Genomic DNA, 18,949 nt, shown 5'->3' with positions numbered 1-18,949 from the left:
GCATGAACAGAGCAATAGAGATGAAATATGTATGGATACACGCCATGGTGCTTTTGAAAAGGACTATTTCAAAGGTAGTGAGGTCTGTTGAAATCTTCATGAGTGCCTCCTCTCCCTCCTTTCTCCCTGTTAGTCAGAATGGATTCTTTGCAAGGCGGCACCAGCTTGGGCTGCCCCGATAAATAACTGCACAGAAATATGTGAGGGTGCTCCCCGAGATTCAAATGCATTCCCAGTTATGAAGAGAAATGAATAAACTGAAAGCAACACTGGCATACATGATTAAAAATACCGCATAGTATAATATTTCATACTATTGTGACATAGTGCAGACCTTTAGTCCATAAAACAGCATGTATAAAAATGTCAAGAACAACTGTTGCGGCAGTCATGCAAAACAAGGTGAATTCCTGGAAAATATGGTAAGCAGTCGAGAAAAAAAATACAGGCTGATGCATGGAAAACAAAGGAAAACACATGGAAAGAATTTATGCGAGAAATTGTGCTCTTCCATACACAGGAGGGCAAGTGCACATGTGTCTGTCTATATGTCTGTGTAAATGTTTGCATGCGATAACTTTATATCTTAACATTAACTCTCTGAAACTCTGAAAGATAGATTTACCCCTCAGTATTTCCATGTGTGTGTGTGTGTATATATATATGTGTGTGTGTGTGTGTGTGTGTGTGTGTGTATGTATTTATCTATATATGTGTGTGTGTGTATATATGTATCTATATATGTATGTGTGTGTATATTTGTATATATATATATATATATGTGTGTGTGTGTGTGTATATATATATATATATATATATATATATATATATATAAACCCACACCCTGCCTAGCCAAACTTGAAAAAAAAAAGAAAAACCAAAAGGCGAACAATGAACATAACCTGCTTACCATAGTTGTGTCCACAATGAGGGATTATAACTAATATTTTTGGGTGCACTTTCTTTCTTACATTCACTACCGACTAAAGTGGTTTAGATAATCTGGGTAAGCTTTTTCCTTGTTTATAACCTATCTGCTGGTCTGACCATTTAAGTTTCTATGTTCCCTGATCTTAGCAATTCTTCGTGAATACAATCTTATCATGACTGATAGAAGTGATGGAGAAATTCACAAAAATAAGACGCTATAACAAACTGGAATCATTATTTAATTTTTTGTCTCGTTTGATTCCATTTTTGTATCCACATTCTTCCAGACCTCAACAAACAAAACCCTCCATTTCAGCAGCTATGAAGCCCCTCTATACTCTGTACCCCATCTCCCTCCAATAACCCCTCTCTCCTCGGCTCCCTCACCTCTCCTCTACCTTCAATTCTTTCTTCCTCTTCCTTCAGCCTCCGGGGAATGACAAGAACTGGCACGAACCTTTGTGTCACTTCCCCCGCAGGCTTTTTCCTGCCTTGTTATTTATTTTCTTCACTTCATTGCAGAAGGTAGAGGAGTGTTTTATAGAATAGGACACTTAATAATGGGAGGAAAAATGTTGAGAGATGGTGCGGCAGTTTCTCTCTGTGCTGTCACAGAGTGCAGTGTCCTTGAACCTCAAAAGAAATGAGGAGAGAGAGAGAAAGAGACGGACGTAAACATACAGATACTTTTTGCACAATACAAATGCCTTTGGCTAATGGCAAAATATCTCGTTTTATACTAAACAAATGCACATAGGCTAGAATTCACAATATATTTCAGTGCAGAGAGCAGACTGGAAGATGTGGATGGATTGTGTGAGCTCTAGTTGTTGGTGTTTGGTGTGTGAGTAGAATGCTAAACACTTCCTGGGTCATGGGGGGGCTGGCGAAAGCATGTTGAATTTTAATGGTGCCCCCTGACTTGGCTGCAGGTAATGCTGCAGGGGGCCAACATCCTATCCGCACTGCTGAGAGAGAACATGAAGCGTGTGCGTGTGTGTGTTTGTGTGTGTGTTCCTATCATTGCACGTCAAGCTTGAGCGAGTATGTGTGTTCTCGTCTCTGAGTTTGTTGTCTGTGCTCTGGTTCCAGTATTTTCAGTAATGAGTCTGCTTCAGCCCTCCAGGACACACACACATACACTATACAATACATACACACACATACAGTGCATACTGTATACTTGTCTTGGTGTGTGAAGGGCGTAAACAAGACTACAGGCTGATGTCTCACAAGAAAACAGTAATCAACATTAACTGCACCTCAACACAGGTGTCAGCGTGAAAGGAATACATTTCACTAAATTTTTAGTATCTACCATAGAACCATTGAAGGACAAATCAAGTATGAAAGTATTTCCGAAAAATACTTCTTGAATAACTCTCAACAGAAGATTTAATGGTAGGTAATTATAAATTACATGAGAATAGAATTTGAGATACCAAACTGATGAAACAGTATGTACTGATAATGTGCTGTTAATCCACAAATTGACCAATGTCTTAATGAATCCTTTGTGATTAACTCTGAATAAGCTGATGAGTGGAAAAAAAACTATTTATGAATTTCTTAATAACTTACATTTTAGGTTTTTTTTGTGGCTAAAGTTAGGTTTTATCATCATACTGAGTATTTAGCAGGTATTGCTCATTTTTTCATGATTACCTTTGCACAACAAACAATGGATCATTCTACCAAAACGCCATCAGTCCCTTAGTTTTAAATACAACCCCAGACTGCAACTGTTCAAAGAAATCCAGACATACTCCTGAAGTGTTATTGCTTGCATTCCCATATGACAACAGTCTGAAGAAAAAGATTTCTTTTTGCTGAGGTATCTTCAAAGAAAAATGAAATCAACAATGGCAGCAATGATTCTTTCAGAGTTAGCACCACCGCACTGATTCTTGGAAATAAGGGTCTGAACTCAAAATGGGACTTTGCTGATGGGTCCCCATGTAGCAGGACTACTGGTATTTCACAAGACAAATTGTTTTCATTAGTCTTGGCCATAGATCACATTTTTCGAACTTGAGTCCCATCCCAGTTTTATTAAGTACTATCAGGATATTTAGGACGTACCCGGTTTAAATGACGTTGACTGCTGCACAGTTCCACAAGGCACACTAAGGTAAAAGATAATAAAAAGTTTTCCCTTTCTGCACTGCTGAATTTAAGCCATGTGTTCAATCGATATAAGTTACTCCAACTTTTCAAACTGTATTTCTGACTCTCCCATCATTCCTCCCTATAGACAAAATCTCTCTCCACTCTCTGGCTTTCAATCCACACTTTACCTGCCTCTGTGCACACAAACCTGGATTAATCTCCAAAATCTTCTCCTCATCTCTTTATGTGTGTATCTTCATGTGTGTATGTGTGTGTACTTTCACATTTTTACTCTGCTATTCCTGATGGGACCTGTGTGTGTGTGTGTGTGTGTGTGCGTGTGTTTGAACATGCACGTGTCTCCTCCTTTCCACATTAGAAATTCACCAGCTCAACATGATATTGTTCCCCTGCCTGGAGCTCGCTGGCTTCGGGGGGGCTTGCATAGCAGAGGCTGTGCTCTCACTCATGTAGACCCAATGGGGACTTTCTTTGACACTATCAGCCCTTTGAACTCACTGTGACATCAAGCATCAGGTCACTTGTGTACAACCTCCGCATAAAGAGAACTTGCACTAATTGGCCCGCCTGCACCTGAGAGGCAGTTGGGACATCAAAGTGCTTCGCCGCCCAGTTGATAACAGCCTTTGATGGGACTAAAGAACTGCTGCACATTACGTGTTCGCTGTGCCTTGCTGTTTGTGTGATCTTGGCGAGGAATTAGTTATTTTGTTGTTCCATTTGAATGTCATTTCCTATGCTCTCTCTAGTATTGTAACACACGCACCCTATTCTAAGCATTTAATCAACTTCCACGAAAGTTTACAATAAAGAGAGACAGGAATTCAAGGTGTAGTTATGATACAATACTGTGTACATAGCTGCATTTTGCTACTTTTCTTATTTTGCTTCTATCATGTGATAAAAATATATGTCTGTTCTAAATGACTCACAGCTTGTAAATATGTTATACAAAAATTATGTGCAAACAGACCCAAATCAAAGAGAATGATCCCTGGCTTTTTAAAAAAGTGTGAAAAATCAATTTAGCTCAGAGCTCAGAGCAGCCTCTTAGGATCTTATTTTGCCTTCCAGACTTATGGATGTCTGCTGTGTCTTTGTGTGACCCTTCATCTTCTGGAAGGTGGACAGGTGGCGAGTACTGGTGGGCCTGGAGGGCCCTGTCAACCCCATACAGTCCAGCAGCTGACCAGAGAGAAAGAGAAGGCAAGGAGATTGGAGGGGAGACAAAAGAGATAAAAAAAAAGAAAGTTACTAGAGGAAAAGTGAAGGATGTGGAGAGAAACAAACCAGATATCCCACGTCCAAGTCTCAGCGAGCTCTACCCGCTGTCATAGCTTCAACAGGAGGCTACGTCCCCTCTTGACTTCAACAGGCGTAGCAAAGCAATTGGTTTCGCCCCAGTATAATGGCCAGCTATGAATGCTGAGTGCGACTGCGGGGGACCATTAGGGCCACAATGGCCGACAAGACACTAAGCACTCCCCAGAGGTCTAAGGGGCCCTTTCATGCCTGTCCTGGGGCTGGGAGGGCTACTGGGAGCTGGTGGCCAGCTGGTTCTCTGGCCCCCGTGCAGCCTAATGCCATCAGCGCTCTCACCCCGCTTTGAGCTTTTGGCTGTATGGAGACCCAGGGGTGCAAGGTCTGTGTGACACATGTGGGCATGTACACACACATACATGGTGGCACCTGTTTTTAGTATTAATCAGAGCAATGTTAGATGATCCTGATGTTGTAGCCTCATATGCCAATGAAAGTTAAAAGGAAGAAAGAAAGCAAGAAAAAAAGACAGAGATTAGTTTGCTATTTCTCTTTAGCATTCTTTGATCCCCAAACTCAAAATTCCACTTCTTTCACATCTAACCTTGGTTGGGCTAAAATGATTTATTCTCCACTGTGCTTCTGTGGTTAAACTCAGTTCGTGTTCATGCCACCTGCCCTTATGATTTGGTTTCAGCTCTTAATAAAAGTATCTTTTCTTGTTCATATACGCAAGCTCATAATTAGTAGTACAACAAACAAACACACCAAGATGTAGGTTCAGATTCTACTGGAATATGAAGTTAACGAGCACTGATTCAAGCCATTTGATTCAAAATACAAGTTTAACCATTTACTTGGCTATTAATGGAAATTGATGTAATCATCTACTTGATTTCTCTTCCGTGAAGAGAAATAGGCTCATTGGTTATCTTCAGAGCACCATATGGGAAAAAGAGCCCATGATGCAAATGCTGTCACACCCAGTTCAAGCCTTTTCGTAAAGATGCTGTGACTGCTGCGTCTTCCTTCCTCTCAGGTCCTAAATAGCTCACTACTGCAGGCAGAAAACTTGTTTTGTCGACAGCCTGTTTGAAAGGCAAGCGTAATAAAAGGCTTTTCTTTTTGTGCCGGGTGGTGGCAATTTCATAGTCTTTTTAGAGCTGAAAGAAGGGGCGAAAGAAAGAAAAGTTTTACTAATTGACGTGGCAGCAGAAATTCAGCCACCATTTCAGTCAGCCACGATGAAAAGCCTATTAAGGAACGTTTTGTCAATTACTTCTGCTCACTTCTATACGCTGGGCTCTTTTTAGAGGAACTCATTTGTGTCTTATTTATTTCCTCTGCTGGCATGTTTTGCTGGCACTGCACACAATGACAAATTAAAGCTTTAGTTTCATGGCAATGACATGGAACATCTCAAGCTTTAATGTGGGCTTTGAAAGAATGCCAGGGAAGTCAACACTTGATAGCTCGTCCTTGCTTCACTGGCTCAATTTGGTATCAGTGCATTAAAACACCTAATGAGTTCTAACTCTAGTCAAGGTTTTTGCATGAGCAGTTAGAACACATCTTAAATGAATGACAGTCAAAAGTAGAATGATATGACTGAAAGTGCCAGTCAATGCAACTAACCTTGTTTACTAGTCTTTACTAAACAAAACTAGTAATCTGTCACAATAAACTAAAGTATTTTAAGGTAAATTGAGGAGGATTGTATGTATGTATGTATATATATACATATATATACATATATATATATATATATATATATATATATATATATATATATATATATATATATATATATATATATATATATATATATATATATATATATATATATATATATATATATATATAAACAGTACACAGCAAGAGAACAAGTGATAAAATGTTTTACACAATGGTGCCTTATACAGGTGAATTTGACAAGTGTGTTAGTCTCAGTTTTGCCAATTCACATGCAAATCCGGTTCAAAGGAGAGAGTAATTTTGGTAGAAGTTGTCAAACATGTTTCTTTGGTGGTTTGTTCTGACTAAGCACCATGGAGCTCAGCAGTTTACTTGAAATAGTATCTTATTCCATCCAGTTCAGCCATGTCAGGATCAAACCTGATGATATATCTTCAGTTTCTACTCCTGCTGAATACTGACACGTATTATTTAACCCCACCATTCTCAGAGCTTTTATGGTGAAGTTTCTTTGAGACTGCCTCTTTGGTTCCATCATACATTTTCAAATCCATCCAATTTAAAAACACCTCTATACAAATTTCCCTGCAATGAAATTGATGCCTTGCTCTTCTCTAACATGTGATCAATTCCCTCTGAAAAATGGATTGATATTTAAAAGTCTTGAAAACACAAAATGGCTTCTCAGTGCAATGTGTTTTTTGGGGGGGGACTTAAATCGAATTGCATTAGTGATTCGATAATACCTGAGTTTAGTAGGAGCAGGAGGCTTGCTACATGTTTCAGAGAAAGCCTCATCAGACAGAGCTATCTGACAGAGGTCAGCTGATGTCGAGGTACATCAATTTTATGAACCTTCACCCCCCTTGTGAACTCGCTGCCACTCATGTGTTAAATGGGTCTTGTAGACAGAAGAGAATGCCTTTGTGCTGAAATAAATGGAGGGGAGAGAATGGGGTTAAGACGACTCCTTTGAGGTGCATCAACCTACATCTGTTCATCCTTTCTTTCTCTCACGTCTCTCTCTTCTCTTAAAAACAGCATCTACTGCATGTGAATGGAAATTTTCACATCACACTATGTATATTGCTCTATTTATAGTTTCTCCTTATAAAACATGTTCGCTGTGGTTGCTTTCTTCCCCTCACAACTGTCTGAAGTATATTAATGTGACACTGACTCTCAGCTGATGACGGGAAAAAAAAAACTCATCCTTGAGATTAAATGTTCAGACATGTGGCAAATTACGAGTGTATATTGTATATATTACGTGTATATTGTATTTGTAAAATATCACTCCACTGTGATAAAGCTGCTGAAAAGGGAGTATTTTTATTTTCTTTCCACTAGAGATGGATCGACCGGAGAGCAGGCTGTTGTGACAGATGTTCAGCTCAGCTAAGCAGGGGCTGTAATAACACTAACTTGCAAAGACACATACTGTATAGACACATATGCACACAAGGGTTAGAAAGCATGCACTTGCGTACACATATACTGTAAGTACACGAAAGAGCACAACCCCCATGCACACAAAAACGCACACACTGCACCCTGAACAAACCCCCTAATTTACTCTCTCTCCCCACCCCACACATACACACAACACACTCACACCCACACTAAGAAGAAATTACTTTGAACTTGGTGTCAGGCGGCATGAATGCAGCTGGGAGCAACGGGGTCACAAAGCTCTTTGAGAGGTGAGATGAGGTCCAGCCTTTCCTCTGCTGTCTCCGCTCTGATGTGCTGATGGCTGACGGGGGTTACGGGGGTTGTGGTACACGATGGACCGTCAGGCCCGGCCATAAGGCTCCCTTTGTTACGGGTGGCACTTTGATGCAGTCCACATTCACCGTCACACAGTTTCCAAAGACCTCAGCTAACATCACACAGTGGTAGTTTTGGCATCATCATCCTTCAAAATCATAATTATTTTCACTTTCTGGGTTTTAAACGAGGAGTGAAAACTATGAGGTGTGTAATTTAGATATGAAGATATCAATTTTTTCCCTTTAACTTCATACATGATCATTGAACTTTTAAATCTCAGCCTAATAGCAATAATTATCCTTAATGATTTTTTGATCAGAAATATGCTTCAGTAATATAGAAGCAATTCTACAAAATGACACCACTTAATGAGGAAAGATGCTGCTGCCTCGTGGTGATGACACAATAATAGGAGCCTTAGCTTTTCGGAGACTTACGATAAATTAACAAAGACTTTTAATTAAAGAACTATAATAAACAAAAACACAATCAAACTGATGACTTAATTGATTCTAACTATGAGAAGTTAGGGTATTTCAATCCAGGCTTGGTTGGCAGGGCTGGAACTGCTGCCAAGATGTTTAATCATGTTTAATAAATTGCAGCAGACAAGACTGTATCTAATCTATTAATAGGCCCACATCATTACGTTGTGATTTGCATCTGGAAAGGGTCCAACTGTGGACGACCTCCTATTGATCTGAGCTGAAATTCTGTGTGAGAGCCTTATCTCATGCAGTAGTTGTGCGTTACCTACCAGGGGATGGAAATGGGATTAAAAAAATAACAGACTTTTCCTAGTGCATTATCTATTCTAAGAATAGCATTTAAAATAAACCCACATTGCCTCTGTTTGTGCATATGCAAAACTGTAGGCATGCAAATAACTGATTTCATAGAACAATGTTGTCGAATAAAAACACAAGGCTGAAGATTAGCAGGGGCAAAACAAAGGGAGCGTCAATAAAAAGCAAGCATATGCGTTCATCGGCAACCCCCTGAACATGCATGCATGCACGTGCGTGCGCGCGCGCGCACACACACACATACACACATACACACACAGACACGCACACACACACACGCACACACACACACACACACACACACACACACACACACACACACACACACACACACACACACACACACACACACACTGATTAATTGTATTCCTCATCCATTGTGAGGCATCCTGCTGCTAATTAGCTTAGGCATGGTTTTGCATATTGTATTTATTTAATTTCTTCATGGGCTGTACCAATAGAAGGTGTAATTTGGGATGAGAAAGGGGCCATTTCATTTCTTGCCATGGTTTATATACAAAGGCCTGGAAGTGCTGGGGCTGATTGCTGTTAGTATGAGGACTCTTTCTTTCTTTGCCAAATGTAAAACAAAACCTAACAACATCCCTCTGGTGTTTCACTCTTTAATTTTGGCATGAAGACACTATTGTAAATCTAATGAACAGATTATGTTTACAGTTCTCCTCTCACTTTTTAGATTAATTTCAGTAATTCACAATCACAGTTTTTTTTTAAATATTTAAGTCAATAATATTAAAGAGAAAAGATATTGCAAGGGTCTTTGGAAGTGCATGAATTCAAAACAGCAGTAGGTACAGCATCAGAAGATGGCGCATTTTCTTGTGGATATGGAAAATCGTTCCTTAAAAGTTATCACTCTCTGGTTGAATTGACAGTTTTGCAGAATCAGGCAAAGACACTTTTAGGTGATTGGGCATCCAGCTGAGCTTGCTCGAAAACGCATTCCATATGTATTGAGTCTTATAGTTTAGAACAACTCTAAGCTGCTCCTTTTTCTACAAGATTGCAGACTTCAGGCATGAGACACAAAATCTCTGTTCAGGCTCTACTTCGCATCTGTGTGCATGTGTGTTTGTTTGTGTGTATTTCTTTGTCTGCGTGTTTGTGTAAGCATGTTTGTGAGCTTTGCATGCTTATAAATGTTTGTTGTTGATGTCCAAATGTACATATATGCATCAGATGAGGGCACAACATCCATTTTTCCAGCCATGCTCACATCCTGCTGCAAACAAGCAACAGATGGCAGGACAGGGTGCTGTGGCCGATTTAGTCCAGTCATGTTTGCTAGGAAGTAATTGTGTTTTAACCTGGAGAGAAACTGAATATTACAGCCATGCAGGCAAACAAATTATAGTCACCTCACTGGCCGGCAGATGACTCTATTTGTCTCATGTCCAGATGGAGTTTGAAGAAAATAAATTGGCCCGTGATGCTGCATGGGCTCGATGCTTTTGGGTATGTGTGCGTGCAACTGTTTGCTTGCCCGTCTGTTTGTCTGTCTTTTTATCTGTCTCTACCTGTTTATATCCTCAACAGATGCCTGTCTGCTTCTTCATACATCAGCCTGTCTGTTTTTGTTTTGTGGCAGATGTTTCAGCGCTGCAGGTCTTTATAGCAGAAAATGTAGCAGAGGAACAAAAAACTGTTCAAGTGGATTAGGGTGTCCGTGCGCTCCCCTTAGCATTGTGCCGTAGATTGTCTTTTGACGCCAGACACTGCCCTGGGGGACAGAAATACTTACTAGAGATTGTTATGGTTTCACGATAAGCATTCATTAGCATGAGCATCAACAAAAGATCTGCCACGTTGATCTCTCTAAAAATTATGTCACTTTTTCTATTTCATGTCTTCCTGACTCGCTGTTTATACAAAACATTCTCGAATGAAGTGTTCATTCCCTGTCAATTCCTGCTCCATGTGCCAACTGTGTGCATCAGAAAATCCCCTGCAATCTTTGTTTTGGCTAGTGTGAGGCGACAAGTGATTACCCAGAATGCTTTGGGAAGTTAATGTTCATGGTCTGCACAGCGGGATTCTGGGAGTGATGACAGAGGAAGTGCCTGAGGGCAAGCGTCTCTTCGCTGCCATCTCACTTTCACTGTTTCTGACAACGCGTTTACCCCAACAGATGGCTCCAATGCTCACACAGACACACTTTGAGGCTATGAAGTGCATGGGCTGATACAACACAAAGATGTGCAGATGATCCGAAACCAACTGGTGCAAATTAATGTAAACTTGACTAATGGGATCACAATAGTCAGAACCGTGTTGGATGTGTACCTTGGGCTTCATCATGCTTACTTTTAAATGAAAGCAAATAAGAAACTGTATCCACCATCTCTGAGTTATTATCTCATCAGTTTATTTCCTCTATAACTTTATTTTATTCATTTTTTTAATACAGTGAAACACAACTAGTTAAATTAATAGAAAGAGAAAACACAAACAAAAAAGGCCGCATATTTTTTTGTGGAAATCTACAAAGTAGAAGTTCAAGGAATGGATCCCAGCTCATATATTCATCGACGGCCTAACAAACACTGAAGCAGCAAGTGTTCTGAAGGTAAAAGTGTGTAGTAGATCATAAGGTATAGGAAACATTTGTGTATATAGGGGATAGGACTTGACGACACCTTGGTCCCAGACGGCAGCTCATTCAGGCAAGTGATGCCTCAAGAATTTTCTTTGCATATCAAAGAAAAAGAGCTCAGCTTTGCCTTCGGGCCACTGGGATGACACACAGCACGATGTCAGAATATGACTTACTGAGTAGTTCAGTGGGATGGAATAGTGTGTGTGTGTCAGACCATATTATCATACTGCAGCCAGAATACCCAAAAATGCCAACTCCTCACCATGTTGGACCACAGACTTTTTTTTTTTTTTTTTTAAATAAAGAGGAGACTGTATATATACAGTAAAAATTTCAAGTCAAATATCCATCCCATGGAATATTGAACATTTCTGACTTTGACAACTCCTGGTGGTAGAGTAAAAAAAGCTAAAGTGTGGTATATAGCAACGCCATCACATTGAAACTTTTTGACTGACATCGATGAAGTAAAGTTTGAGCTTTATATAACCTTTTTAAAGGAATAGTTTGACATTTTGGGAATTGTGCTAACTTGCTTTCTCGCTGAGAGTCAATGAGAAGACTCGTACGACTCTCATGTCTGTAAAATATGTAGCTAGTACCAGCAGCTGGCTAGCTTAAATTAGCAAGAAGACCGAAAACGGGAGGAAACCGCTTGTCTGGCTCTGTCCAGTTATAACGAGATTGTACTACCAGCACCTTTAAAACTCCCTAATTAACATCTTATACATTGTTTGTTCAACTGTACAAAAGCCAAAGTGTAAAAACTTGTACATGGCTCTTTAACAAGGGGTTTTGTTTTGGACAATTTCTTGGCTGGAACCAGTAACTTCTCTGCTGGTTGCCTGGCAACCTTACAATGACAACAAGTCTTTGTGCTAAGCTTCATATTTAACATACAAACATTAGAGTGGTATTGAGCTTCTCATCTAACTCTCAGCAACAAAAAAAAGGTGAAAAGGCATATTTCCCAAAATGTTGAACTATTTTTTTAATACATTCAGCAGCTTGAGTACATTTTTTTTTTAGGATTCTGGATCAGTTTTTAATCAATTCCACATGTATGGACGATGAAGAAGCTCTCTGAATGTTCTTGAACTTGACTGCCTGAACTCTTCTCCATAGCAACTGCTGCTGAGGTTCAAACTGATCGTGGAAATAAATGGCCATGACATAACAATGACGATATTATTGAAAATATCAGTTCCAATGTAAATTTACAATGGAAAAAAAAGAGCGTTTAGTTCTGCTCAATTCGCAAGAGTGAAAAAAAAATCCGGCATTTGTATGTGATTGTCTGTTTGTGAGAGAAACTGCCATCAGACAAGGTGACAGTTTTCCCCCCATGGTTGATTGAACATTCCACCGTGTGTGTGTGTGTGTGTGTGTGTGTGTGTGTGTGTGTGTGTGTGTGTGTGTGTGTGTGTACTGTCTTGAGCAGGTGACTGACAACAGTGGTGAATGTCACACCCATCAAAGTGCACAGGTAATGATGCACTGAGGCTGGCATCGCTACAAGGTGATAACCTGGATGTCCACTTACCTGCACGCACACGCACACACGCACACACACAGACACACACACACACACACACACACACACACACACACACACACACACACACACACACACACACACACACACACACACACACACACACACAGAGTCCCTCAGGCTGCCTTTCACACTAACCTGGCATCCTTTCACAGGGCCCAGTGGAGCATGCTGGTGTGACTCTACTCTCAGGCTCTACTGAAAGCAGAAACTGCTGCAGAGAGAGTAAGAAAGCGAGATGGTGGGTGGTGGTGGTGTTAAAGGTTAGGGTTGCACATGCATAAGCGTCGGCAGGATAATAATTGCCCATTGGCATTTGACGTACTTTCATTTTGGAAGTCACAGGTTTAACTATTTAAAGAGCATTCAATTCTTAACTAAATTCTTGAGTTTACTTGATGTAAATACAGACACAGTACTGTCCAAAGTGATATCCACAGTGCACAAGGACTGCAGTATTTATGTAAAAATACACAGCCTTTAATGATTTTGTCGATAAGAATTTAGTGAAATCCACAAAGGCCCTTGAGAATGTTAAAGCAATTATTTCGTGTTTTGTTTTCTTATGATCATAACATTTTCACTTCATGATTTTGACATACCAAGCTTTGTTTTCTTTAGATTGTGATAAAGGCTCAGACATTACATTAAGTAGAGAAAGTAATTTTCCAGTGATCACAAGTTTAGACATCTTGAAATATCCAGACTAAGAAATATCAACACAAACTCTCTTCTCATGATCATAAAATAATGATGTCATCTCAAGATAACAAGCTTGTTATGATGGGATTACTAAATATTTTTGTCACGATCATGAGACAATCGTCTTCAGCCATGTCCATTCTGGTCTTTTTTTATATGCATATTCAAATTAATTATGAAATTTTAGATTCATAATTCTTTAACTAGATTTCAATTTAATAAAACATAATTTGTGTAAATACACACAGGGATAATCGCTTTATCAGTGCAAAGGATCCACATGCATCAATACGTTGCACTATAAAATGCCAAACATAGCTATGTTTATGGGAGTTTGTGTATTAGCATGTTGAGAGCATGCATTTGCACATCTTTTATGACTTCAGACTGTGAAATCACTGACAGCTGTCCTCAACTAAGGACGATGTCAGGGCCAGAGAGAAAGAAAAAAATCATTCATATTGTGTTTTTGCTGAAAGCACATGGTGGAAAGAAGGAACGAGGAAGGCGTGCGATATACCACACGGCGAGTGGACTTTCATAGTGAACTACTTTGGATTAAACTAAGTACAATTATTCTCCCGTCCCCTCTTGCTGCGCGTTGCTATCATAGAAGGGTCAGTGACAGCTATAATTATTATACTTCAGCCATTTGTTCGCAGTAGCACTTCAGATCATTATTGTTACTTTCTGTGGAGGAATTGTTCACATCTCCATGGTTATCTGCACAGTGGGATTACTTTACATGACATATTATATTGCATGTGAGTAGTAACACATAAAAAAACAAAGATTTAATGAGCTGCAGCGACAATGACTTTATGGACTCTGCGATGCCTTGTGTTATTGTTGATTGTGCAACTCAGTTTAATTTATTTGTTATTGTAAGTTTAACTCATAGTAGCTCATAAATGCGTGAAAAATATACACATTCAAAATAATTTATAAAAATATATATGTTCAAACTAATAAGTATTCCAGTACTTTAGTATCCAGCAAGTGTGTGACTGTTCTCACTTTCTAGCACAAGACATTTTCTTATACTGTGGTCAAATTCATGTTCTATTAGTCTCCTCATTCCTGCTTCTAGCATAACTAAATGAGCCTCCGTACTGGTTAACTGGGCTGAAAACATACCCCATTAAGGTAAACAAGATTGTACTTTCTCCTATCTCCCACATGACTCTGCTCCTAACCAAATTAAGACACTCATTTGCATAAGCGAGATGGATGAGATAGGAGGAAAATACTTTTCTCTCTGGAAAATAAGTGCACTGTTAGACAGAGTGGGAATCTCAGATGAGATGTCGCAGCCTATTAGAATGGCCATGCTTCATCATTTTTTCATACAGCATATTGGTGTAATAACTTTTAAATGTTGAGGGCGTTTGATTAAATGCTCTGACTGATAAAAAGGCAGAGTGTGATTGTAAAATGTAAGTTAGGAGAGAGTGCATTTTCTGTTCCTGAACAAACCAGTGCAGTATAAAGTACTTTCTTTCGCAGCAAAATTACATTTCCCATGTATTTGAATATTGTAGTAATTAAATTTGTATGAATAATGCATTTTGCAAATTTTTCTCTTACTTCAGTGTAGATTCGTGAACTTTTCTACCACACCTACAATATCAAATAACATAAAGTATTTTTCCGCTATTACCAAAAGAAAAAACATACATAGAAACACTAAAAAAGAGATTAAATGCAGCATACCTTACATAAAAACCCTAACATGCAACAATAGACTCCCATGCTTCTCCTCTTACCCCAACAAACCTGCTCAGTGAACAGAGCAGTCTGTCACACAGTAAGGTTTGTTTGTGTACTAAAAGCAGCACCACAATTTACTGCAATCAGACACTGTGTATGGGCTGGGGCACCTGGGGCGCACTGTGTGTGCTCCTACCCTGTGGTGAAATTGCTGTCAACACTTTTCCCCTCCTTTCAGTGTCGGTAGGCTCTGGTAAGTAGCCTGGCTCTGTCCACCATCCACCCCTCCCCCACTGAGAGGAACACCATCCTACATTCACAACTCCACATTTACTACCTTCAACGCGCATGGAGAAAATGGTTGTTGTTTTCTTTACAGTGTGCATTTCTTTCTATACCTTGCTGTCTTTCGTTTCTGTGTTTATCACATACACTTGGTTGGACTTGGCTGCACAAAATCAGGGATCCGCGAGCAAATTGGTTTTACCGCTTACCTTAGTTTGCAGGCAAATTAGAGGGAAGTGTCTTGTTAATTTGAAATATGATTTCTTTGTTAGGCTGCTGTCTGTATTGCTGCGGAATGAAAAGCGCTACTTTACAATTGGCAACTGTAACCAACATTAATATAATAAATGAAAACAAATGTTGAAAGATGTCTAGCATTTAAATCAAATCAAATCAAATCAAATCAGTATTTAGACAACAACAATATTCAACTTGTTTGAACTTCCATAGAACATACTGCACTGTATTCTAAAAAGACATTTAATTTGATGCTAACTTTGTCTCAACAGCCTGTACGATCCTATGGCTTTGACATGTGTGAGTGTAAGAATGACTCATTGACTCAGACCATTAGCGAGATAATGTAGACAGTTTCCAAGGAGAGAGAGAGAGAGAGAGAGAGAGAGAGAGAGAGAGAGAGAGACACCCCCCCCCCAAGGAGAGTGTAGAAGTGGTGTCATGAATAATACATTACTGCTTAATTTATGGCCAAACTTTAAATAGCGCTGAAACACAGGAGGCGCATATGAAAATCCATCGTTACATTATTTGCTTAGCGAATATGCTTCGAAACACATGATCTAAGGCTGTGTAATTAAACAATATCCTGCCAATATAATAAACAGAATAATAACACATCATTTGTGTCTTGATTTGAAAACTCAAAATTGAAATATGTTTGTTTTTTGATTTCATTTTCTTCATATACACCATTTCCTGTTCATCAACGCATGCACACATGCTATCCCAAGTGGCCTGCCTAGTTAAATAATAGACCGTTCAATATAGAATGCAGAAGAGTTGCTTTGCAGTCAGTGTGTTGCAAGACTGTGGGCCGCAATGACAGCCTACCTTTAGGCCATTAAAGGTTGTACAGGCAACACCACATAATCAATATTCACTATAGTGCTGGCAGGTTTGTAGAGAAAGAAAGATAATAAATCCCAATAAATGACATGTAATGGCAAATGTCGATGATTACGTGTGCATAACATGACAAATTACAATACAGATGGAATTACAGCAGCACATTAGCATTGAGAGGATCAAGACATTAATGTAAAATCAACAGTAATTCACTTACCAATCGACTAAAGTTCATGTTTCATATCACCTTTGTCAAAGTTAGTGTTTTTTTACTTTACTCATCAGCTTGTGGTAACCTTTGGTACTGGAGGCTGTGGAGCATGCAGAAACTAAAATTGATGTGCACAAAAGAACAGCAACAGGGAGCTGATTGCAGTCTGCGCAGCCTACCTTTACCCATCCTCTGCTCCTCTCGTCCATGGTAATGAGGCGTTGAATGGCAGCATGTCTACAGGCAGGGGAAGCAGACGCGCCATGCAGCTGTGGACTCCTACGCATGAGACACGCACGTTTCTTCCCATCCCTCAGGCTCCCACCTGAGGGCCTGGTACTTAAATGGCAGAAGGGTGGAGGTGGAGAGAATAGATTGGTTGAGATTCTGATATCCTATGGTAGCGGCAGGAAGGAAGAGGAAAGAAGGAGGAGGCATAACCTGGGCAAGGTAGACTGTGTTATTGTCATTCTTTTGTCTTTCTTATTGAGTAATAAAACAATATATGTTCATTATTCTGTTTGCAGAGTGTCCATAAGGGCTAACTACATGATTATTCTTAATATATGTGCATGTTTGTATATAGGTACGTGAGGAAGGTAGATATCATGCCACCAAACCAGCCTTCTGTTCCTTAATAAGACAGCGTGGTCTTATTTACCTTGATCCAATTAAAAATGATGGATGCTGTCAGAACCTCAATTAAATTCAGAGCCAAGAAGACCTGCACCTGAAGAGTAGAGGAAAGATGCAATCCTTTACCTTGTTATCATTTATTATCACATCAGGCTTTTCCTGACAACTTATTTTAATTGTTCACCTTAGTGACAAAGTGCTCTGTGTTCAACCTGTATGGTGGAGGTCTTCCTTGATAATGCTTTGATCCTCTACTGAATCCTCCTCCATCCGCAACAGTGGATTTCCACTTCTCTGCCACTTCATGCTCGCTACAACGCTGAATGGAGAACATGAAGACACCCTGTGCTCTGGTTGTTTTGCCACATAGCAGGAATCCTTTTGTATTTGTGTGGTGGACAAAGGATGGATCAGTAGTGGACAATTACACAACAGGCCAGTATACTCTGTCAGAACTGCTTGTCGGATGGTCGGATAGCTTTGGAAACCCCGACATTCACACCTAATTCACACTGTGATTGGCCAGCTGTGCAGAGGTGAGAGAGGAGCCCTGGATTGAACTTCTCTGTCTATCTCTTTTCTTTCATTCTTGGCACAGCTATATCTGTCACTTTTAATGTGACCAACCAAGAGCAGCACTGTGAATGCTTTTTAGGAAACACTGCCTAAAAAAGGGGGCCATTATCCCTATTTTAACTCTACCTGGAGTGTGGCCATTTGGATCAGTGATAAATACTTCTGATTTCTGCTGTGGTCGGACAACACATCAACAAATCCCTTCTTTTCTAGTATAACCCAGCCATTAGCCACCAGCAAAACCAGGGAAATGCGGTGTGTATTGAAAAGTGGTAATAAAGACAAAAAGGGCAGAGAAGACTCAGAGAGAACAGTGGGTTTGAATGCTGGAATGATGGAAAAAATACAGTACACACATTATTCACATAAGGTCAAGCACAATTCTGTGACTATTTTTGGCTTTTAGGAGAAATTCTAAGAGAAATTTGACGCCAGATGGCATGTTTGTCCAATCATGTTTATGAACGTTGCATGTCCATCGGTGTGGAGAGGCCTGCAGGACAGTTACAGGAAACCATCAACTGGCTGACAAGCTGAATGTTCACACCCCTCACTTGCTCCATCTCAGACATCACACAACCAACTGCACCCACTGCAATCATCTAACATCTCCTCACTGACTACCCACCTGCACTCAGGATCTTTTAAAAAGATGTGTTGGCTCTTTGAGAGATAGAGGGTCAGGAAGGCAACAAGCAACAAGTGTGTCACCCTTCTGCCTGAAAGTCTGCACTGACCAGCTGGTCCCCAACTTCACGCAGATCTTCAACAGATCTCTGGAGCTGTGTGAATTCCCCTCCTGCTTCAAACACTCCACACTCATCCCTTCCCAAAAAACCCTTCATTACAGCACTCAATGGCTACAGGCCTGTCGTCCTGATGTCTGCGGTCATGAAGTCCTTTGAGAGACTGGTGCTGTCCCACCCAAAAGACATCACAGGCCCCCCTGCTGGACCTCCTGCAGTTAGCTCACTGAA

Source organism: Xiphias gladius, chromosome 24, assembly GCF_016859285.1.
Source record: "Xiphias gladius isolate SHS-SW01 ecotype Sanya breed wild chromosome 24, ASM1685928v1, whole genome shotgun sequence".
NCBI classification, from domain to species: domain Eukaryota; kingdom Metazoa; phylum Chordata; class Actinopteri; order Istiophoriformes; family Xiphiidae; genus Xiphias; species Xiphias gladius.
Note: the sequence above shows the minus strand (reverse complement) of the source record.